This window comes from Triticum urartu, chromosome 1, assembly GCF_003073215.2.
Source record: "Triticum urartu cultivar G1812 chromosome 1, Tu2.1, whole genome shotgun sequence".
In the NCBI taxonomy this organism is placed as follows: Eukaryota; Viridiplantae; Streptophyta; class Magnoliopsida; order Poales; family Poaceae; genus Triticum; species Triticum urartu.
In genome coordinates, this window is record NC_053022.1 from 386,435,025 (window position 1) to 386,442,802 (window position 7,778).

Consider the following 7,778-nt stretch of genomic DNA (forward strand, 5'->3'; position numbering starts at 1 on the left):
ATTATGGACTGTTATTACACATTATGTCACAATACTTATGCCTATTCTCTCTTATTTTACAAGGTTTCCATAAAGAGGGATAATGCTGTCAGCTGGGATTCTGGGCTGGAAAAGGAGCAAATATTAGAGACGCTCAGGCTTATGGTCATCAATGTCTCACAAATAATGATGTGGTATCTCAGGCACTCAAAAGCAAACAAGTTCGAAAAACCACCAAATAAAGCAAGAGAGAAAAGGCAACACTCTCTCTCTCTCGAAGCCTATGATCTATAGATCTTCTCCCCCATTTGGCAACAAGTTACCAAAAAGTTCCTAGAAAATGCATAGCACTAGATCGACGCTCCAGGCTTGATCTTCAGGTGGTGGTGGAGTCCGGATCACTCCAAGGACGAAGGCTTCTGTAGATGCTGAAGTAGTCGCTGGAGTTGGAGCTGAAGTAGATGCTGGAGCTGTGCTGAGGCTGGTGCTGAAGTGGTGGCTCTTGTGTCAGCAACTGGCACGGCAGATGACCTCGGGCCTCGTGGCACTCTGGCAAAGGTATGAGTGGTAGTCCTGCCTCTCCTCTCCTGCATGTCCTCCTGGAGCTGCTCCACTGCAGACTGAACTTCCGTTACCTTGACATCCAGGTCATAGAACTTCTGTTCCATGATTCTCTCTAGGCTCTGCTGATTCTGAGTGAGGGTGGCCAGACTTTGCTCAATCCTCAGCGTGGATGCAATCAAGTAACCAAGCTGCTCTTGTTTGGTCTTCAAGAAGTATTCAGATGCCTCCTCTTGGGTAGGCATCTTGGCAGCTTTCTCCTTCCTCGCCTTCTCCTTCTTTGCAAATGCTTGGGCAGATGATGGCTCGTTTCTCAGTCATGACAACTTGATTGTCCTCGAAATCTGGACGGATGGGCAGGTGTTCCTTGTCCAATAGATATATGCCCGTGCCCATCTTGGAGTTGATGAGCTCCTGAATCTGAGGGGCATATCCGCAGCTCCTCTTCTGATCTGCTGCAGTCCTCTTGATAGTTTCCACTATGAGGCTCATCACCTTAAACTTCTGAGGCACATCAAACACATGTAGCAAGTTGATAGCATGGCCTCTGATCATCTTGTGATCTCCAGACTTAGGCAATAAGGTGTGCCTTAGTATCCAATTGATCGTCGGGAGCCCTAACAGAAGGTAATGCACAGAGCCAAACTTGAAGGTGTCAAGAGCTTCATTGGGAATTTCCTTGTACATATTGGACATGGAGTTATGGTCCATCTTCTTCTTGGCATAGATATCCAAGTCATCATCTTGCTCCTCTGGGGCATTAATGATCTGTGCCCACTCAGCCACTGTGGATTGGTACCTTGTAACCTCAGACATCCATGTGATCCTCCCATCTGGATAAAAGTGTGCCGTGGAGTAGAACTGCATGATAAGTTCCTCATTCCACTTTGTGAGCTTCTGCCCAACAAAGTCAGCTACTCCACAAGCATGAAAGCTGTCATATACTCCTGGGTAGTGTTCCTCCTTCTCCCTCATGTAGGTCCAGTCAACCCATCTCATGTCACAGACAATTGGCTTCTTATCTAGCAAAACAGTCTCATAGAAATCCTGCTGCTCCTTGGTGTGAAACCTGTAGTCCACGGTAGTCCTTCTCCTTGAAGCATACGGGTCTGCTTCTCTCCATTTCCTCAGCCCTGAATCTCTCCTGAGCTTCATATCCTCAGCCACAGGATGAGCATCGTTGTGGTCTAGGATCTTGGGCTTTAGCTTTCTCAGGACATTCTCCTCCTCATCCTCAGCAACAGTCTCAGGCACTGGGTCCTTGTTCTTCTCAGCTGCAGGAATGCTCCTTGTATTTCTCTTAGGTTTTGGCTTGGAGGCAGCTTTGGGCTTAGATGCAGTAGCCCCTGACCTTATGGCATCACCCATCAGCTTGGGTGCCTTGGGTGCTGGTGTAGCTACCTCTTCTTCCTCTTCTTCTTCCATGATGGAAGCTTTTCCAAGCACTCTAGCCACAGTCTTCTTCACCCTCTCCTTTCTTTTCTTGCCCTCAGCTGCAACTGGCTCTTGGGGAGTGGGCTTCTCAGTTGAGGCTCTTTCCTTTGACATGGGCTGCCTGCCTTCTGGCCTTTTGATTTTCAGACCTGGCTTAGTGCCTTGAGCTGGCTCAATTCTCTTGGAAGTGGCCTCTTCCTCTACCACATAGTCCTCATCTTCGGAATCTTAAGTCCTCTTCTTCCTTTGTCTCGTGGCAGCCTTTGGCAAATTGCTAGGAGTGCTCCTGCTGCCTTCATCAGATGAACTGGAGGGACTAGTGCCCTCACTCATCACCACTTGCTGCTCTGACATATTTTGGCTATCACTTTGATCAGACATGCTGCAAACTGACTGCTGACCCTGTGAATAGATTATAGATGAGATAGAAAAGATGAGCATCACAAAATGCAGAGTATTTTTGCAAAAGAATGATCCAAAAACTTAGTTTTAGTTTCCCACTGAAATCATCTCGGATCTACCAATTTTCAAACTCGGTGATACCGAAGCAGTTTTGGAACCTAAACTAGTGAACTCGATAGGACCGAGTCACAGTTCGGTGGCACCGAGACTGCTAGGGTTTCACTGAGTTCAAAAATCAGTCACACCGATAAGTAATTCTCGGTCAGACCGAGTCTCACTTGTGCAATGGCAAGAGCCAAATCGGTGGGACCGAGTTTTTCAACTCGGTGGGTCCGAGATGGTTTCGGCGGAAAGCTAACCCTAAAATTTTCGAATCAAACCTAATCTATGGGCGTTTTGACTGGATAGGAGTGTTTCAATCGTGGCAAGAATCATGAAGAACACAATGTGCTAGGAATTGGACGGGGAATAGCACTGTGATCAAGTCCATACCCTAGTTCGGTGGAGACTTGCTACGGCGGCAACGGCGGGGCAGAATTCCCGTTGTCGGCGACGGAGACCAGCGACTGGAGGCTGCTGGCGGCGAGAAGACGATCCGGAGACCACAAGGGCAGAGCAGGCTATCGCGCGGGTGAAGGGGTTCAGAGAAATTTCCAAATTTTGCCCGTGAATATATATAGCCCGACCCTGTCGGTGTGACCGAGTGGAACAACTCGGTGGCACCGAGATTCATAACTATGTGCAGTTACTGAAACTCGGTGTGACCGAAAGGTTCAAATCGGTTGCACCGAGATCGAAAACCTAGATCAACTTAATGATCTCGGTAGGACCGAAAGTGGAGTATCGGTCAGACCGAGGATCATAAAGAGGTTTTGGAAGTTTAAGTCTATGACGAATCGGGGACTCCGAGCGCTCCTCACACAGAGTGGTTCGAATCTGACTTGATCAAATTTTGTGATGCAGCATGAATAGAGTTTGAGACGAGAAGAGCATAGATAGCTAGAGGAGGTTCTTAGGCATTCTTGTCCATCCACTTGGCAAAAGAAGATAAAACCAAACAATGAAAACAACAAGTGGATGTCCTCGAATGAGTAAAATGTGCAACCAGCATGCTCACACAATAAGATGGCAAATGAAATATGTGACAAGGCATGCACAACCAATTCTAGCATCTATCAAGCAATTTGCGATGACTAGGTCATCTATATATGAGTATATTGACTTAGGAGTCAAGTGAGAGCACTTGATCATAGGTCATACTCATCGTTTAAACTCAAGTGGGGTTACCACTTTTACATAAAGCATTGTTTTGTTCACATCTTTAGAGTTGCTTTAGCTCAAGTCTTAGAGTAAAGGTCCCCCTAGATGTGATATCCCCCTTAAGAGGGATGAACTAACCTTGGGTTTTGTCGATGATGACTTCATGTAGATATTGAAGATGTGGATGCTCAATGTTGATGTAGATCTCTTGGAGCTATCCATTTGAGTGAATTGCACTTTCAATACCTACATGGGTTAGTCCCACAAGGAACAGGCAAGGATATCCATAGACATAGAGTGATGCACACAAAAGATGATGTCCATGAAAACTTTTAGGTCACCTTGTCCCTTGTCTTACCAACAAGAGGGTTTGTGACTCCTTGAACTAGTGCAAGATGTGGAAGTTGATTGCACTTGTTCTTGCCAAAATGATAAGAGTGAAGTATGTTGGCGGAGTCACCCTCAAGAACTCTCTAGTTCTTCTTCTTTTGGATCCACACCATCTTGATGGGAATCCTTGGAGTTGTAGTCGTACTTGATGAAGTGGAACTTGAAGTAGTCTTGGGAATCCACTTGACTAAGGTCTTTGGAGCTTCTTCAAATGCATCGATTTCCTCTTGAAGCTTGTCCTTGCCTTTTTGCTTGTAGTCTTGTGGTGGAAGATCATCTTGAGCTTGTGTCCCCTTGAAAGAAGTATACTTCTCTTGTTGAGGGACAAACTTTGTCTTGGGGTATTGATCTTCTTCCCACTCAACTTCATTGGCATTGAACTTTCGTTCAAAACCAACACCTTGATTCCTCCGGTGCATTCCTTGCTTGCGCACAATTTCCTAAAATTGCTTACTCCAGGCAAGGCTTTTGTACACTCCTTTCTCTATAATTCCCTTCAATAAGCTATTTTCTTGCTCAAGTGTAACTTGGCTAAGAGAATCATTAGTGGAATCAAGAGAACTACTAGAAGCAACAATATTGGATTTAGCATGATCATTGTTACTACTAGAGGAAGAATCTTTCTTGTTAGACTTGACTTGAGGCATGTAAGTGGATAAGAGTAAACGCTTGGCAATGTAAGAAGAACTTTTCTTGCGGAGATCATCATTGATTGCTTTTAAGAACTCATGCTCTTGCTCAAGATTGAGCTTTTCAAAGCGTAATTTCTCATGAGCTCTTAAAAGTTCTCGATGATCTTTGAAGATAGTGTCATGAGCTAACTTAAGAGTTTTTAGTTCTTTAGTTAGAGCCTCAATCTTCTTCTTATCATTGTCATTCGTTTTATCTTGATTAGCATGTTTAATTGACATTTCATCATAGTATTCATCACTAGAGTTGTCAACAAGCAAATCATCACCTAACAAGTCATCTTCATCACTATTGAAATCAACATACTCGGGGTGTGTTACCTTAGGACCTTTGGCCATGAAGCATCTTCCAATTCCCTCATTTGTTGAGTCAAATATGTCGTAGGAGTTGGTTGACACAAGTGCTAGACCGGCAACACCTTCATCTTGAGTATCTTCGGGGCCGGAGTAATAACTTCTCTCGGAGTGGCTGTCGGAGTCGGAGCCGGATACCCATTCACCAACATGAGCTTGATGTCTTCGTCTTGTGTAGCTCCTTGATGATTTTTCCTTCCTTTCCGAATCCTTGCTTCTCCGTGAGTATCTTCGTTCATAACGATCATCTCTACTCCTTCTCTCTCTTGGTGGTGATTCTTTGCTTCTTCTTTTTGGAGAATCTTCTCTTCTTTTGTAGGGAGCCGTACACTCATTTGAATAGTGTCCGGGTCTTCCACAATTGTAGCAGTTTCGCTCTCGACTAGAAGATCTTTTGTCATTGTAGGACCTTGACTTGAAGCTTCTATCTTTGCCTCTACTCTTGTAGAACTTGTTGAAGTTCTTCACCATTAAGCTCAATTCTTCATTGAAGTCTTGTTTCTCACTTGATGATGTAGGGGCTTCACATGAGGCTTTATAGGCACCACTTGATTTGTTGTGAAGTTCCTCTTTATCCTTAAGTGACATCTCATGAGCAACAATTCTTCCAATCACTTCCGTTGGCTTGAGATCTTTGTAATTGGGCATCATTTGGATCAATGTGCACACGGTATCATATTTTCCATCCAAGGCTCTTAGAATCTTCTTGATGATGAATTTATTGGTCATCTCTTCACTTCCTAAGCCGGCAATCTCATTTGTGATGAGAGCAAGCCTAGAGTACATTTCGGCGACACCTTCACCATCCTTCATCTTGAACTTGTCAAGTTGGCTTTGAAGCACATCCAACTTGGATTCCTTGACGGAGTCGGTACCTTCATGCATATCAATCAAAGTGTCTCAAATTTCCTTTGCATTCTCAAGACGGCTGATTTTGTTGAATTCTTCGGGGCACAATCCGTTGAAGAGAATATCACAAGCTTGAGCATTGTATTGCAACATCTTCAACTCATCCGCGGTAGCTTCACAGTTCGGTTCTCTCCCATCAAAGAAGTCACCTTGCAAACCAACACACACAATAGCCCAAACGGCAGGGTTATGTCCAAGAATATGCATTTTCATTTTATGCTTCCAACTAGCAAAATTAGTACCATCAAAGTAAGGACCTCTACGGTGATAATTTCCCTCGCTAGACGCCATACTCTCCTAGGTTCTGAAACCAAGGCTATGACCACCAAAAGCTATGGAGATCAAGCAAATGGAGACCAAAGCTCTGATACCACTTGTAGGATCGAAAGTATGTCTAGAGGGGGGTGATTAGACTACTTGACCAAATAAAAACTTAACCTTTTCCCAATTTTAGTTCTTGGCAGATTTTAGCTAATTTAGGACAAGTCAAGCAATCATCACATAATTCAAGCAAGCATGCAAAGAGTATATAGGCAGCGGAAAGTAAAGCATGCAACTTGCAAGAATGTAAAGGGAAGGGTTTGGAGAATTCAAACACTATTGGAGACACGGATGTTTTTCCCGTGGTTCGGATAGGTGGTGCTATCCTACATCCACGTTGATGGATACTTCAACCCACGAAGGGTAACGGTTGCGCGAGTCCACACAGGGCTCCACCCAAGGGTAACAGTTGCGCGAGTCCACACAGGGCTCCACCCACGAAGGGTCCACGAAGAAGCAACCACCCACAAAGGGTCCACGAAGAAGCAACCTTGTCTATCCCACCATGGCCATCGCCCACACAGGACTTGCCTCACTAGCAGTAGATCTTCACGAAGTAGGCGATCTCCTTGACCTTACAAACTCCTTGGTTCAACTCCACAATCTTGTCGGAGGCTCCCAAGTGACACCTAGCCAATCTAGGAGACACCACTCTCCAAGAAGTAACAAATGGTGTGTAGGTAATGAACTCCTTGCTCTTGTGCTTCAAATGATAGTCTCCCCAACACTCAACTCTCTCTCATAGGATTTGTATTTGGTGGAAAGAGGGTTTGAGTGGAAAGCAACTTGGGAAGGCTAGAGATCAAGATTCATATGGTAGGAATGGAATGTCTTGGTCTCAACACATGAGTAGGTGGTTCTCTCTCAGAACATATGAGTTGGAATGGTGTGTGTGTTCTGATGGCTCTCTCATCAAATGAGAAGAAGGTGGAGGGGTATATATAGCCTCCACACAAAATCCAACCGTTACACAGTTTTCCAATCTCAGTGGGACCGAATCAATAAACTCGGTCAGACCGAAAATGTAAACCTAGTGACCGTTAGTGATTTTCAGTGGGACTGACATGCAACTCGGTAGGACCGATGTGGTTAGGGTTTGGGCATAACGTAATCTCGGTGAGACCGATTACACAAACTCGGTGAGACCGAATTTGGTAATTAGCTAACCAGAGAGTTGGTCAGGCAAACTCGGTGGGACCGATTTTCTCTTTCGGTGAGACCGAGTGGAACTCGGTGAGACCGAAAAGTTACAAAGGGGAAACACTGAGTTTACATTGCAATCTTGGTGGGACCGATTCGCTCTTTCGGTGGGACCGAAAAGTTACGAAAGGGAAACAGAGAGTTTGCAACCCCATCTCGGTGAGACCGAGATCCCTATCGGTAGGACCGAATTGCTAGGGTTTGGCAGTGGCTAATGACAAGTGAAACTCGATGGCGCCGGATAGGAAGAATCGGTAGGACCGAGTTTGGCTTAGGGTT